Consider the following 15,989-nt stretch of genomic DNA (forward strand, 5'->3'; position numbering starts at 1 on the left):
AATTGATTAACCTTCACCCACTGCTTTTGAGGCAGGTAAATATTCCTACTCATTTTACAGATGAGGAACATGAGTCAAAGGGAGATTAAATGACTTCCCCTCTGAGTTACAATAGAAGTCAGGATTAAGACTCAGGAGCTAAACGGCTCTCAATCCTAAACAGAGCTGACTAACGATGCTTGTTCTCATTCCCACATTGTACTACAGTCTGAAGCTCCAGCCGCACAATATCTTTTAACTCTTCCCCTAAGTGATGGAACATTGTTTAGCAGCTTCAAAGATGAACCTACTATGCACAAAAATTTCAGAATCTCTTATAATCTATGATGGAATAAGAAAAAAAGTAAGGAGAAGATGATTATGGACTCCATGTAGGTTATGACAGAGCACAAGAGCAATACAACGCTGATTTCTGTGGAGGAACAGGGAGCCGTGCATGAAAAGAGGAGAAAAGGGTCTGAAAACATACCCATAGTCCTTTGCACAGACAGTTGCTGCAGAGGGAATGTGACAGAGTTGTCCAGAATGTTCTCCTAACAACTCAGCAAGGGAGAGTACTTGGTGTGAACATGAAACCACGGCATAAAAACTGCTCTGTGGTCAGAAACTGAACCACATAACTTGTAACCAGTTAAGCTGCACATACTCCCAACTGACTACAAGTCATACAATTCCAGCTGTAGCTACTGAATTCCAAACTACAGGTCAAGTAAATACCAATTTGTACAAGGTGCACAAAGAATAGAGAAGAAGCTGGGTGAGTTATCAAGGATGGATTTTTTTTTTCTGTATTTACACCATCAAGCTACACTGTTTGGCTCGTGGACTCTCTTCAGAAGTCTGGTAGGTGTAACATTTGCTGGAGTTCCGGCAGAAGAAAAAGGCTACAGCTACAAAATTACCCAGAAACTGGCCAGTCAGATGATTGCATTATGGTCAAGGATTCTCCTCCTCAACATCAAGGCAACTGATCTATACTCCTAATGAACAGAACAACACAAGTGAGAAAGCTAAAGAGACAGCATAGGACTGGTAGATTTCCCATAAAGCAATCCAACTACTATGAAAAGCACAGCATACAAACATAACTAAAACCATTTGCATTATCAGATTACTGTAACATTTCTTTGATGCATGATGCCTTCAAAATACCTCAAATAACTGAATGTTTGATCTGTTCAAGAGATACATAATTTATGGAAGCATCTGTCTTACTATTTTATTACACATTTTTAATAAATCAAATAACTCCACCCAAAAACACAAGCCTTAACGTGAGTAACTAAACAATCCAGAACAGGCATCCCTGAGGACTCAAACTAAACACATATTAAGCCCTAGAGGTCTGGGTGAGATGATAGCCAGAACTACTGGCAATTCATCTGTTGTCATAAGTATGTTTTTATAAGAGTCAATAGCAAAAGAAACATAATTACTTTATCAAGCTAGTTTCCATTCTGCACTGCCTTACACTCTGTGAAGCCCTACTGAACTGAATGGAGTTGCATATGGTGGAAGTCAGCATGAAATTTGGCCTACAGAACTCAGTAAAGTCACACACTTAAAAAAACCAGACAAATATGGGCCAGATCCTCAGCTGATGAAGCTAAGCTGATTTATACCAGCTCAGGATCTGGCACTCTGCCTAAAGGTGTCTCAGGAATCTAGAATATATGCACAATTATCTCAACAATGTACATGTTGCATGATCTCAAGTAAATCCCATTGTATAAAAGATCAAATTGGTTGAATTAAAATGGATTTTGCTATGGCTCTGTTCCTACCTCATTTCCACCAACATTATAGCAAACAGTTTCACTAACAGGAATATTCATGGTATAGTGGACAATAGCCAGAAAGTAAAGTTTGAATTAACGAACGCTTGCATATACACCGTTAAACTGATTCTTATCCAATCTAGGAAAAGAAACAATACCATGTGATCTAGATACCCAATTACAACTATCCAGCCTGGCTGGAATTTTGAGTATTGAGTTCTGGATAGTGAAGTGGTCATGAACAAGCCACAGATCAAGAATTGGTGATTCAACATATTTGGCAAATAATTCTGAACAACAAATACATTTGAGAATATCTTAAACGTCTCACAAAAGAGAAGTGGAGGTTAGAGTCCTCACATAAATGATACAGTATGAATTGTCCACCTACACCTACATGCAATTAAAAGAGAATTGTTACCCTTCTGTGAGTGGATATATATTGTTATATATATATTGTTTCCATCTGTCTTCTGGTCCCAGCTGTCATTCTGGTCCTCCTTCCATTGAAGTGGGACCTCTCTCACCATACGTCTGTATTGAAGAATGGCTACAAATTATTTACCGCTGAGTAATGTTACAAATAATGTAGAATATTTAATGGATACTTATTTGCATTTTTGTAGCAAACACAAACATATTCCTAAAACATCTGCTGTTTCCCCTCTTATGAGACTGAAGGGACACTGCAGTAAGTACCACTATGGACAGGTTAGCAGAAGGCTGGTGCAAACCCTTACAAATATTTTGTTCTGTTTTCTCACTAAAACAGCCAGCAACAGTGAATCTCAGAAACGCAGCCCTTAGAATTTGACCCCTGAAATCTACATTGATTGCATTAGGGAAGGGAGAACTACGTGCAAATAATTGCTGCCTCACCCTCGAAATTGTCTCCTAGCAGCAGAAAATAGAACATAAAGAATGTTAAAGATCTACTTGTCTTATCTTGCTTCAGTTCCTGATGGGTTTGTGCAGACAGGGGCATAAATTATAACTGAAAGTAATGACATTTGAGAAAACAGATTAAGGCATCTCTTTTCCCATCTGCTCTGTAGGGGCCACATTCCTGTCTCTGGGACACCTGTGTTAATGCTTAAGTGACACATAAGCACCAACGTAGGAGAATGCATTCTCCTGTATCTAAGAGTCCCTTTTCATGAGCTGGGGAAGGAAGGCAGAAGGAAGATCCCTCAATTATGCCCCATATTTCTGCCCTGACTGATGGCAGCCTTCATTGTGGAATACTGGAGGCAGTTCCCACTGAAATCCCTCAGTGCTGTTTCTTCAGACAGCTAGAGAGAGTCACAACTGGTTGAGGAGAGGTGGTCCACTACCCACTGGGACTGAAGGCACATTCTCTGTGGTAATCCCAGCTCCCACCTGACTGTGGAATTCAGGTTGAAATCAGGACCTGAAGCTGGATCTTTCATGCAGTAACAGGTTTTGCTGCCTCTAGAGGTCTCTGCCAGTCCATAGTATTTTTCCAGTCTGTATGGCGGTTATTCAAACTTCGTCTAGTAAAGTGTACAGCACACCAAGTATGCTCATACCATGATCCCAATTCTCAGCGATTCGGCAGTCCCTATAGCCGTTGGAGTCAATGGATCGTGACCCCAGTCAGATGATGGGCTGTGAAACTCTGGACCATGTTAAGGGCAGGAATGAAAGACAATGACTTACCCACATTCCTGTGTGCCACTCCTAGGGTAATATCATTTGGTCTGCTGAAAAAATTCAAGACAGAATTCTGGAATTAAATTCTGATCCTTTTGAAGTCAATGACAAAACTTCCATTGTCTTCCATGGGGCCAATAGTTCACCCTAGGCATCTAAATGCGTAGTAAAAAGAAAAGTCAGAAGACATAATGAACAATCCTCTGTCTGTCCGAAATAGCTGTTTATGGTTTGTTTGATCAGTGTTAGATGATGTTAAGCATGCTAATCTGTATTCCTGAGAAGCTATCAGGAGGCTTGTTGATACCAGGATGTCTGTGACTTAGTGAAATTATCTACACTTTATTTCTTCCTCTTTTGGGCATGATCCAAAGCCCATTTAAGTCAATGGAAAGGCTCCCCTTGACTTCAGTGGGCTTGGAATTAGGCTCTTCAGCCAGGGACTCTTAGGCATTGCAATGCTGAGTGTTGCTGCACCTAATTTTTAAATGCCTTCAAAATCACTAGACTCCACAAACCCTTGGCTAGACACCAGGCTGTCCGTACAATGCATAGGGAGAAATAGGTGCCTAAAAATGCAACCGACAGAAGCCAGCATACTAGGCAGGGAGCCATCTAGGCTAACCAATAGCAAATGCTGAGGAGAGTGTAGGCCTGGACATAAGGAATTTGCCTTATTTTTTAGTATGCATGATTGGGAAGATAAATGGATCAGACAGGATAGCTGTACTAGCTAGGGTAAGGGGATTCTAGGACTAGAAGGGACCTCGAGAGGTCATCAAGTCCAGTCCCCTGCCCTCATGGCAGGACCAAATACTGTCTAGACCATCCCGGATAGACATTTATCTAACCTACTCTTAAATATTTTCAGAGATGGAGATTTCACAACCTCCCTAGGCAATTTATTCCAGTGTTTAACCACCCTGACAGTTAGGAACTTTTTCCTAATGTCCAACCTAAACCTCCCTTGCTGCAGTTTAAGCCCATTGCTTCTTGTTCTATCCTTAGAGGCTAAGGTGAACAAGTTTTCTCCCTCCTCCTTATGACACCCTTTTAGATACCTGAAAACTGCTATTATGTCTCCTCTCAGTCTTCTCTTTTCCAAATTAAACAAACCCAATTCTTTCAGCCTTCCTTGATAGGTCATGTTCTTTGCACCTTTAATCATTCTTGTTGCTCTTCTCTGGACCTTCTCCAATTTCTCCACATCTTTCTTGAAATGCGGTGCCCAGAACTGGACACAATACTCCAGTTGAGGCCTAACCTGAGCAAAGTAGAGCAGAAGAATGACTTCTCGTGTTTTGCTCACAACATACCTGTTAATGCATCCCAGAATCATGTTTGCTTTTTTTGCAACAGCATCACACTGTTGACACTTATTTAGCTTTTGGTCCAATATAACTCCTAGATTCCTTTCTGCCGTACTCCTTCCTAGACAGTCTCTTCTCATTCTGTATGTGTGAAACTGATTGTTCCTTCCTAAGTGGAGCACTTTGAATTTGTCTTTATTAAACTTCATCCTTTTGTTCCTACAGATTAACCACGCCAATCTGGAAGTGTATAATGCAATGTGTAGTTAAGAATGCATGAGTTATTAGTGTTGATCTAAATGTATATAAGGAAAAAAGTTTTGCTGTGTAACTCTGGATGTGAGGTATATCCTATGCTGATCCCTACCCTTGAATCTGAACAACTCGAGCATAGCTTTGCTATATGCTAGATAAAGGAACTTGAGTGAAGGGACTGAAATCAAACTGAGTTCTTAGGGAACCAAGTGGAAGAGGTCTTGTGCTGGGACCTGGTGGAGTAGGGTGGGACCCCAGATCCTCTACCCTTGCTGCTGCCAACCCACCCCAGGGGTGGCAGTATACCCACCTGAGGCCAGACGGCCTGTGTTTGTTTGCCGTCTGCCCCAACCAGAGGGCTGGGCCATAGACTGCTGTTGCTCTTTCCTGCCCAGAGTGCTTGAGCCTGACTGTGGTGGTTGTAGGTCCCAGTCACGGGGCTGGGCTAAAGGCTGACAGGGCCATAGACTCTTTATTGATTTACCATGCTAATCCCATGCTGATCAGCTGTCGGCCACTAGGTGGCACAGCGAGGCGGAGTGGCCTCCCTCTGATGCTGACAGTGAAGATCCACTCCAAGCCACCAGAGTCAGTAACGTATGTAATTCTTTAACATACTCAGCCCTCGTACACAAACAATGGAAAGAAGCTGGATGGTTCTTCATGATCTGCCAAAATGATATTTGAAAAATGCTATTAAACATGTAAAGAAGCAAAGGGTCAGAATGAGGTTGTTCTTTTGTGCCAGTTGGATCGTAGTCTAGTATACGAAGACTGGTATACGAAGTAATTAATAAAAGAGGTCTTAGGAGCAATGCTAATGCATCAGATCAATAGCAATCTGCTTCCATAGTGTCAAGAGTTCCGAAAAGAAACAAGGGGAAAAGAAACAACGTGTCTGAGAAATGAAACACAATTGACAGTATAATTAAGGACAATCATAGAAAAACTGTTGCTTGTATTAAGTCTGCCTATTTTAAGAGCTTCCTCAGCAAATTGTCTGATTGAGCGTCTATATTGGTGCACAAGGATCATTTTCTCTCACCTATAAGATGAGCCAAATCAGTAACTGTGACCTTGTCTCCTAAGGCTCTTTAGACTAGATAGTAGAGAACGAGGGTGTAAAGCTAGGACTTTGTCCTGACAAAGGGAGATATAGTATCTTATTTTTCCTACAGCACCCAGTGTTCCAGATAGTTTTCATTTCCCACCACTTACGTAAAAGGGAAATTGTTTTGTGGGTAAGTGTATGTCTCAGGGCACTGTGGGCTGTGTTATTTTACTCAGTTTGGAATTGTGTCTTGAAATAAAATATTTCAGAAGTCAATTTTGACATCTGTTCTAGACTTCTTTGGTGATTTTCTTTTTGTTGACCTGCTACAGTGACTGCACATCAAGAATCGCTATAGACCTTTGAAGAACTAGCCAATGATTTCAGTGTCTCTTTGGCAAAACCAGATGATCCCAGTGGATTATAACATTAAGCTGTTTAGGACTGGCATTGCCAACTTACCTGCAAGGTTGTCCTTGCCTGGGTACAGGCTAAGGCAGATCAGCATTCTAAATCGTTCAAAGCTTGCCAGATCTCTAGCAGGAAAATACAATTATTTGAGAACAGTCATTTTTTAAGCAGAAAGAAAGAACAAATATAGAAACAAAGAGTTACTTGGAGTTGGAGCAGCCTATCTCTAACAGCGTGCAACTACTGATGCTTGACAAAGAATAGGCAAAATTAATAATGTAATGCGCTTACCTACAGTGTATTTGTGGGGAACTGGAGAAGGGTGGATTCTTTTTGAACACTTTCAGGTGTCAGGGTTGGCCCTTCCAGTATGAGTTTTATCTTAGCTTGTTTTAATACAAATATTCCTAGTGATCATGAAATTATCCAGCCCTTTTAGCAATGCGGGAACCGATTTCAGACTAACTCTATCAGTGCATTGCAGAAAGAAGTATTTTCTTTTATTCGTCACTAACTTTTTTATGTTAATTCCAAGAGTTCATCTGATCCCATGCTGTGGGACAAGGTAAAAAAAGAAACTAATCTGTTTTCCCTCTGCCCTTTTTAATTCTGAACACCTCCCTCTTAGAAATCCTCACTGATCCTCTTGCTCCCCAGGAACACTAATCTTAGTGAGTGTCCATAAAACTTTTGCGAAACTAAACTTTATTGAAATTGGCACTCTCCCAACCCTAATAAGCCTGGAGGCTACTGAGAACAGAAGTGTTCTTGGATATGGTGACAGACACTCAGCAAAGGATACTATCCCGATATCCGGAGCTGTGCTATCTGCTGGGCTTTCCTGATTCACTTTGTACATTTTGTCCTGTTAATTTTATGGAAAGCCGATATGTCATTTAACTGAATTATAGTTGCTGTGGGAGTAAAGGGGAGGGTTGTTATGCTCTACATTGCATGGAGAAGGTGTGGGAGTGAGACACTGCAGCTAATTCTGTGTTCTACCTAGTGCAGTGTGAAAAAAACACACAGCGACGTATCTAGCTGCTATGGGGCTTAGCATATGCTCCTGAGACCTTACAGCCTTTTCTTCCAGAGCAAGAGGATTAGTAAAAACATACAGTCCCATTTGTACCAGTGACACCAGAACCAAAACTTCTCCCAAAGCCTTTGGAATATGGAGCACTGCTTTTGTTTCCAATTTGTTCTAGCAACTACTGCCCTCCTCTTCAGAAAGGAACCATTTGCTGGGAAAGGTCACCAAAGATCTTTGGAATGAATCAGAAGCTAAAGGAGGATGGGGAGTAAAATGAGTCGGAGAGCACTGAAGTTTGGGAGATCCAACTAGGGAGCTTGCAGCGCATGGAAGATTCAGCCAGAACTCTCAGCACGATCTTTGCTAATGTCAATCCCCGCCGCTGACACAAAGGACCCAGTATTTGTGCCTTTTATAGTATTAGTCTATTTGCAATATATTTATTTGTGCAGCCTTTTTCTGTAGCTATTTTCTGTTTCCCTACCCCCTGGTTAGTACCCACAAATCATTCAGTGGGATCTGCCCATCTCCTATACATTTACTATCTGATTTTGTGCGTTTATTAGATGATTTAAAAAAACAACACTCTGTTTCTCCTCTGCAACCTAATTGCATTCAGACGATGCCCTCAGTAACACTTGTGCAAACCCACTGAAAGCAAATGGGGTTCTCAGGTTTAACCAAGGGCATATAAAGGTCTGCAGAATTGTTATCACTGGTGATGATATTGTGATCCAAGAATGTCTTAATGCCAAGTGGCAAGGGGGTGCAGAGAAGTTACAGGAATCTCCTGATTCTGGTATGTACATTATGATTTACCGGAGAAAATCATGTGAGGTCTCAAATGAAAGCTGATGTCACACTGGTCCTCAATATTATTGTGAAACATATGTACAGCTATTATGTAAGGAGTTAGGTATATACTGAAAACATGTTCTTAAAGTCTGGGTGTGGCAGCTGATCACCAGCAAAAGTGACAAACAGGTTTTCTGTCAGACAAGATATGTGTCTTCATCTGTCTGTTTACATGTAAACTGAGAATTGTCTCATTCACAATGGGTCACCTATCACCAGTCTGAACTGAAAGCAAATGAAGGATTGTGAGGACTTCAGAGAAAAAAAATCTAACTGGAAGAGAAAAACAGCCGCAGGGAGGAGAGGCAAGAGGGAAGGATCCTATCTGGAGATATACATCAAAGGTTTGTTCCACTATATTTGGGATACAAGGGGGATGCTTCGGCACCCTTCACTGATGGAATAAACGGCCTGCACTTTTGCTTCATGAAAAAGGGATCTCAACCAGGCTGGGCTGAAAGTGCTGAAGAGAACTTTGGGTGAGAGAAACTTTAGACAAGAGAGTAACTTCTTAATGAAGTTTAGTCTCTAGAAAGTGTGTTCTGACTTTGTTTTATATGTAACCATTTATTTCCAGTGATCTTACTCACTATCACTTGAGTCTCTAATCTTCAATAATAAACTTACTCTAGTTTTCACTATAGATATGTCTAAGTGCTATGGTGTTAAGCAAAGTGCTGGATCTGAGTTGAATCTTACAGGCTGGTGGGCACTGTTCCTTTGGGAAAAGCAGACCTGGTAATTCTATGAGAGTTCCATGGAGAAGGGGCTGGATGCTACAGGGAATGGTCTGAAAACTTGGGGATTGGTGCCTATTGTTACCTGTATGGAGACAGCAAGGCCTGTGGAGGCCTAGAGAAGATACTGCTTGTGCTGCCAGATGCTGTTGGTTTCACGGAGCTGATCCATAGCAGGCAGAAACAAGACTGATTCACACTTATGGGCAGATGATGATGAGATGATTCTCAACCCTGGGTACCCCGTGGGGCTGTCAGAGATATGAAAGATGGAAACCACCCACTCAGACTGTCAAAGCCCAGAGTGAATTTGCAGGGCTGGCTGTTGTGTTTTACTTGCACACTGAGCCAATTTGATATGGAAATGGGGGAGGCACATGAATATGGAACCTCCATAATGCCATTTTTTTAACAAAGTCATTATTCAGGGTATAACCACATTTTACAATTGCTGGCTTCAAATTACGACCTACTTCTCTTTCATCCATATTCACTGTCTGTGTCATTGGTTAGAATGATTTATTTTTTAAAAAAGGCTTAAATATGCTTTTCTTTCTAAGGAAAAAATAATGAGTGCATGAAACTCAGCATTCATTAATAACTAATACTGCAATAACAGAACAGCAGTCTGTGGAGCACCGATGAAGTCAAGGGGAAGGAGAATTTAGTTAACAAACTTCCAAAGGTTTGTTACAAATAACCAAAGTGGCGGGGGGGGACAGGGAAATAGTGTTTTATAAATAATGGATAATCCCATCTGTATCCTTTAAAGCTCTACCAATGTTGTTCACAAACTGTGGAATTCACGCCTGTGCAGAGGGCTAGCACACAAGCTTGGGCTAAATGGGACTTAAATGGCCCTTGCCTGGCTGTCTGCATAGCAATGAATTTCATCCAGTGTGTGTGTGTGTGTGTGTGTGTGTGTGTGTGTGTGTGCGCGCGCACACACATATGTTGAGCACGCTTGATCTAAAAATTTATCATGAATGCTTTTGCTCCTTTCAGCTGCCTAACATCACATGAGATGAAGTGAAGTGATTTATCTCTGTACTTAACCACTCTAAATTGTAGTAATTGTACCTAATTGCTTTAATACTTTCTTCTGTGGGTGTTTCATTGCCATGGTTACTAGTCATGTGTAAACAGTTATCAATTATCTCTCAAAGAGAACATGCTTTAAAAAACTCTTCAAAGGCTATAAAGGAGGGACCCAGATGTACACTGCGTTTACACACAAAAAAAATCTTATTTTTGTAATGTGAGACCGTAGATCTAAAAAAGCCAGCAGAACCAACTGGTGAGAGTGTGTATATAAAAATATATGCACTGGGACCAATTCTGCCACTCTTCCTCACATTGAATAGTGCCTTTCTCTTCTTGGAATCAATGGGACTACTTCTGAAGTAAGGTACTACAGCATGTGTGTCAGGGTGGTAGAACTGGACCCGGGAATAGTATAGCAGGTTCAAGTAAGGAGTCAGATTTTCAGGTAAATTCACATGAAAGTACTGGGAATGCATGCATAGTCCTGAAAACTGCATGTGCAAACAACCAGCTAACACTCCAGCTGAGAACATTCATCAACAAATGTTTTCTAGGCCCTAATTCATCCAGCAAATATGTGCTCCTGGCTTGAATCATTTTAACTGCTTCCTGGAGCTGATCAATAGCAGGAAATGGCAAATACGGATTATAAGGAAGCCTACAAGAGCCTCCTCAGAGTTTTGTTTCAAATTTTGATTTTGCTATTTGGGAATAAATTTATAGAGTAAAAAACGGGAATGTATTTTATAGGGAATCTGAAATATAGAGAGGAGGTTTAGCATCCTAGATTAACTCTTCAATACCAATCCAACTTGTTTCAGTGTGAAATATGAAAAAAAACTTTATGGCAATTTCCAAAACTAAATTTTTATTTCTAGGAACATCTTGTGAGCGACAGACTACACACTCAGGTGCAAATGCAAGACAAAATTAGAGAATGCAAATAAGTTAGTCAATAGAAAGTTAGGCACAACTGAAAACACATATTTTTTCCAGTTCATCAGCTGTTGGCAGAACTTACTTGTAATCCTGAGATGTATATCCTGAGATGTTTCTCAGATCAATTGTAGAGTGTCAACACACTGCTCTTCCATGTTATTACCAGTCTTATTTAATCATTCATGAGGAACAGTTTCAAAGAGAAGAAATAGATACCTTGCAATGCTCTGATTTGGGAGCTACTCCTTCGGAGTGTAACAGAAAATCCTGGCTGCTGAATAATTTAGGGCTATAAGGAGAATTGTCTTAAACTGACCCAAGGGAAGAGAACAATGTCTGGAATTTAAACTCATAAAGGAAAAAAATAAAAATCAGGAGAAAGCAGTGACTGCAAAAACAAAAGAACTATGTATTGCAAAATTCATCCATTGTTTAACATTTACTGAGAGGAACGCAGACGTTTTCGCTCAAATGTTTCTTCTTTCCAGAGTCAGAGAGTTGAGATCCAAAGCTCAGACCTCCAACCTCCAATAGTCAAACACCAGAAACAACCATTCAGAACTGTAAAAACAAAGTCATTCCAGGTTAAAGCTGAAAAGGTGGACTTGACACTGTCTTGACACACCCGACCATCACACACAACACACACATCTCTGTTTGCAACTTCCTCTACTGATCTAATACAATTCCTTAAACATGCAGCGTACAGAAAGGAGTTTCATACAGTTTGTTTTCTCTGACACACACAGCCTGTACTTTCAGTCCAATGGCTTTTATACAGGAAAACAACAAAACACGAAAGAATACAAGTAAAGTCTCTGTAAGAGAGCACATTGCATGTCTCCTTTGCCACAGGTTGCATCTGCAGTGAATGCAAAATGGCCACTGCCTCCAGCAGACAGCAAACTTGGAGGAATTTAAAGTGCAATATCCAGGGGGGAATTAACAGTGCTTCTGAATTTCCTACTGTTTGTGTAAGTCTGACTCCTCTCTGAAATTTCTGACATAATACACAGGAATTTAATCATGTGACTTCCAATGACTCATTTACTCCTTAGTACAATGATCTGGGCATACTTAAGCATTAAACAAGGATTAGCTGTTCCCAATATTTTTCTCCCTTGGCAGCGAATAAGCTCCTGTTTCATGCCATTTTTTATAAACATTACTCCCATATCGACTAGCACCTGATATGCATTCCATTCATCGTACCTTTCTCTCAGCTAACTGCATATTAAATCTAAAAGGGTGGTTAGCCTTAACCCAAATACTGTCTTAGTCTATCAACAAAATAAACCACATGGATGAAGCCAGTGAGACTTCAATAATATATTTTCTAACCATTGGGATACAAGAAAATGTTTAAGCACTACTAGCTCTGAGTCCATACCATGCCAAAAGCCCACATATTCGTGCTTTTCATTTAGTTTCTGGTGAATATTGTGCTGGATTCAGAATCAGGAGACCTAGGTTCCATTCCCGGCACTGACCTGCTTTGTGATCTTAGTTATGTCATTTCCTCTCTGTTTTCCCTTCCACCCCTTTGCCTGTTTCACCTGTAAGTTCTCAGAGCCAGGAACTATCTGTGTGTGTGTGTGTGTGTGTGTGTTTGTGTGCACGCGCGCCTTGCACAAGGAGCCCAGATTTAAGTTGGGGCCTCTAGGCACTACTGAAAAATAAATATTTAATAATAAATAATAATGCTCTAATTTACATGATGTCACCAATGTCCCTTAGAAGTCCAGCACCTAAGAGAACCACATTTCTCCTCCAGTTCTGCAGCAGCTTCTAAAGGGTCATGCCAAAAACAAAAGAAACTCTGTACTGATCTTCTTGAATATTTGTTAAATTTATGTCAAGTCCCAGTCTCTTACAAAGTCCTAATGCCTCCAGGTGTGACCCTCTTCCCCTCGTCTCCAGCACAGATCCACCTCTGCAGAGAAAGAACTGAGCCCTAAGCACTTAGGGAATGATCCTGAAACAACTCACGCGAGTAAACTATGTTCAGTACTCCCACTGCGGTCTATGGGACTCATCATGTAAGTAAGGGCCACTCACATGAATAAGCTTTGCAGAACAGGCCTCTTAATTAAAAATAGGTTAAATTTTCACCTAGGGTCAAATCCTGCTCAGAGGTACAGCTAACCTGAGCCACTTAGCAAAGCGATTAAGTACCCCACCAAGCACGTAAGTGGTCTATTCACATGCAGTTCTGCCAGTGCTACCCAGCCAGTTCCAGAGTACATATCCAGACCTCATGTCTGCCATCCCCTCTCCAAGTTTCTACCAAGTGGGTAGTTAGGGAAAGGGGCACGTTACAGGTGGAGATGGGGAACGGGGTGGGCTTTGTCCGGTTAGATCCTTCTTGCTAAGTTATGGTGAGCAGCAATCACGCGGGTAAAAAACATACCCATGCCTCAATTGTAAAGTCAATGGACTACGTCAGAGGTAGACTCCTCTGGAATCCATTTTCCTCTTGTATCTTTAAATGCATGTGCGTGTGTGTGTGACTGTGAAGCCAGACTAGCAGGTGCAAAGTGTTGCATGCAGTACTAGTATTAGTATCTTTAAACCAATGTCACTAAATGGAGTAATTTGCAGATTTATGGAGAAGGGAAATATTCTCAGCCACTGGGATAGATTCTGCTCTCAGTTATACTGATGAAAGCCCTAGATCAACTAGAGGGTTGCACACTTCATTGCTTATGTGAGACAAACTGTACACACAGCTGAGCCCCTCATCCTCACTCCAGCCTGCCTGTCTGAGGGGACCTGGGCAGGCAAGGAACCCAGATAGGAGGGATAGAGAAGCTTGGCCAAAGTGGGGTGAGGGGTCCACTAACCCTCTTCCTAACCCTAAACCCAAACCCTACCCCAAGGTCACTACCACACCCCTGCATCCAGAGCGACTCAGCTCCCCCTGCTCCAGGTCACTGCCTCACTGCGTATCCTGAGGGGATGTCTACACTGCAATTAGACAGCCACAGCTGACCCGTGCCAAGTGACTGGGCTCCCGAGGCTTGGGCTGCGGGGATGTTTAATTGCAGTGTAGGCTTCCTGGCTCAGGCAGGAGCCCGAGGTCTGACACCTTCCCACCCTGCCGGGGTCCTACCTCCTGGGCACCAGCCCCAGCCCCAGCCTGGAAGTCTACACGGTAATGAAATAGTCCTGCAGCCCAAGCCCCGCAAAGCCCACTCAGCTGGCCTGGCATGGGCCAGTCGTGGGTTTTCAATTGCAGCGTAGACCTACCCTCAGCGACCCAATAGTGATTTCAGTATCAATCAGGTTTTTCTGTTTTTCACCAAAATCGATAAGGTTCTGCCCACTGGTGCCTAGAACATTCCCTGAAATTTTGGAATTGATCAGTCACAGTTTTCAAAAGTTATCATGTTATAGACAGACAGAGAGAGAAATGCCATCAAGCTGAGTGCAGGGCCTGGCTTCGCTCCACCAGCTACACTAACTTAAATGAATTTAGCTTCAACGACCTGAGCAAAATTTGGCCCAGCGTGCAGGTATTTGCATAGGGTATTAGCAGTGGGGAAGACTAAAGTCCTGATAAGAGGGATGAGTAGTGTTTTCTCTCCTAAGGATTTCCTTTAAATAGCTGCTTTGATGCCAGCTGGTTTACTCCACTAATTGTTGGGTGCTCTCGTCTCTGAAAGCCCCATTACCCTGCTAGCTGATTCTACAGCAGCTTCTGTGCATTCCTAGTGTTGTGGAAAATTGACCACACCGTTGATTTTGGATCAGACAGCCTGAGGCTCCTTTATTTTTATACAAGCATGCATGCAGGGCAGGGGCGGCTCTAGGATTTGCGCTGCCCCAAGCACGGCGGCACGCCGCGGGGGGCGCTCTGGCGGTCGCCGGTCCCGAGGCTCCAGTGGACCTCCCGCAGACGTGCCTGCGGAGGGTCCGCTGGTCCTGCAGCTCCGGTGGACCTCCCGCAGGCATGCCTGTGGATGCTCCACCGGAGCCGCGGGACCAGCGGACCGTCCGCAGGCATGTCTGCGGGAGGTCTACCGGAGCCGCCTGCCGCCCTCCCGCGGGACGCCGCCCCAAGCGCGCGCTTGGCGCGCTGGGGTCTGGAGCTGGCCCTGATGCAGGGAGAGACAGCATGTCCCCACGCAAGGGGTAAAACTGCTCTGCCTGTTACAACTTTTACCAAGCTTATAAAGATTAAAACCGCAAAACGTAGCACGCTTATTACACACTGTTATTGCCTTATTTGGGATAAAATGCTAATCATAAGCAATCTAATCAATTGCTTTTTCCATTTAGGGTTTTCCCTGTTATTGTCTTTGGCAGTCGAGTTGGTGGTCTGACTGTTCTAAAGACCCCTACTTTGCGGTTACAGTTGCGAAAGCTCTTGCCACACTGTAATTGTCACAAGCTGTCACACGCTGAGCTGGCACACATGGGCCCTCCTTTTGTCCCTCTCTTCTAGTTTCCCTTTCCCTGATTTCTTGCTTCTCCAGTGACCTTATACAGATAAACAAATTTAGCAGAAGTTCAAACCTTTGCCCTTATTCAGCAATTGGGCTTGCTACAGGCCTTGGGCCTGTGAGGCAGGGGCTAGGGTGCACTCGTAATTCTGGGCCTATAAACGGGCGGGGGGGGGGCTGATTTTCCCTATCACTAGTGAGAGCATCAATGCACCCACTTCGGGAGTGGAGGCAAAGCAGCCCTCCCGCCAGTCTGAGGATCCAGCCTACTGGGCAATTGCTGCTGTGAGCGCCTTGATGCAATTCACCAAGCCTCTGTTGGCAAGCTGTGGTTGGCCTGTTTAGTGGCTCTATTTTCACCAGCAGGCACTAAGCCAGGCCCTCTCTGCAGTTTGCCAGGGAGCTTTATGCTGGGCTAGGGCACTGGAAAGGATAATTGAAAAGAATAGTTAATTAG

This window comes from Mauremys reevesii, linkage group 8 (assembly GCF_016161935.1).
Source record: "Mauremys reevesii isolate NIE-2019 linkage group 8, ASM1616193v1, whole genome shotgun sequence".
NCBI classification, from domain to species: domain Eukaryota; kingdom Metazoa; phylum Chordata; order Testudines; family Geoemydidae; genus Mauremys; species Mauremys reevesii.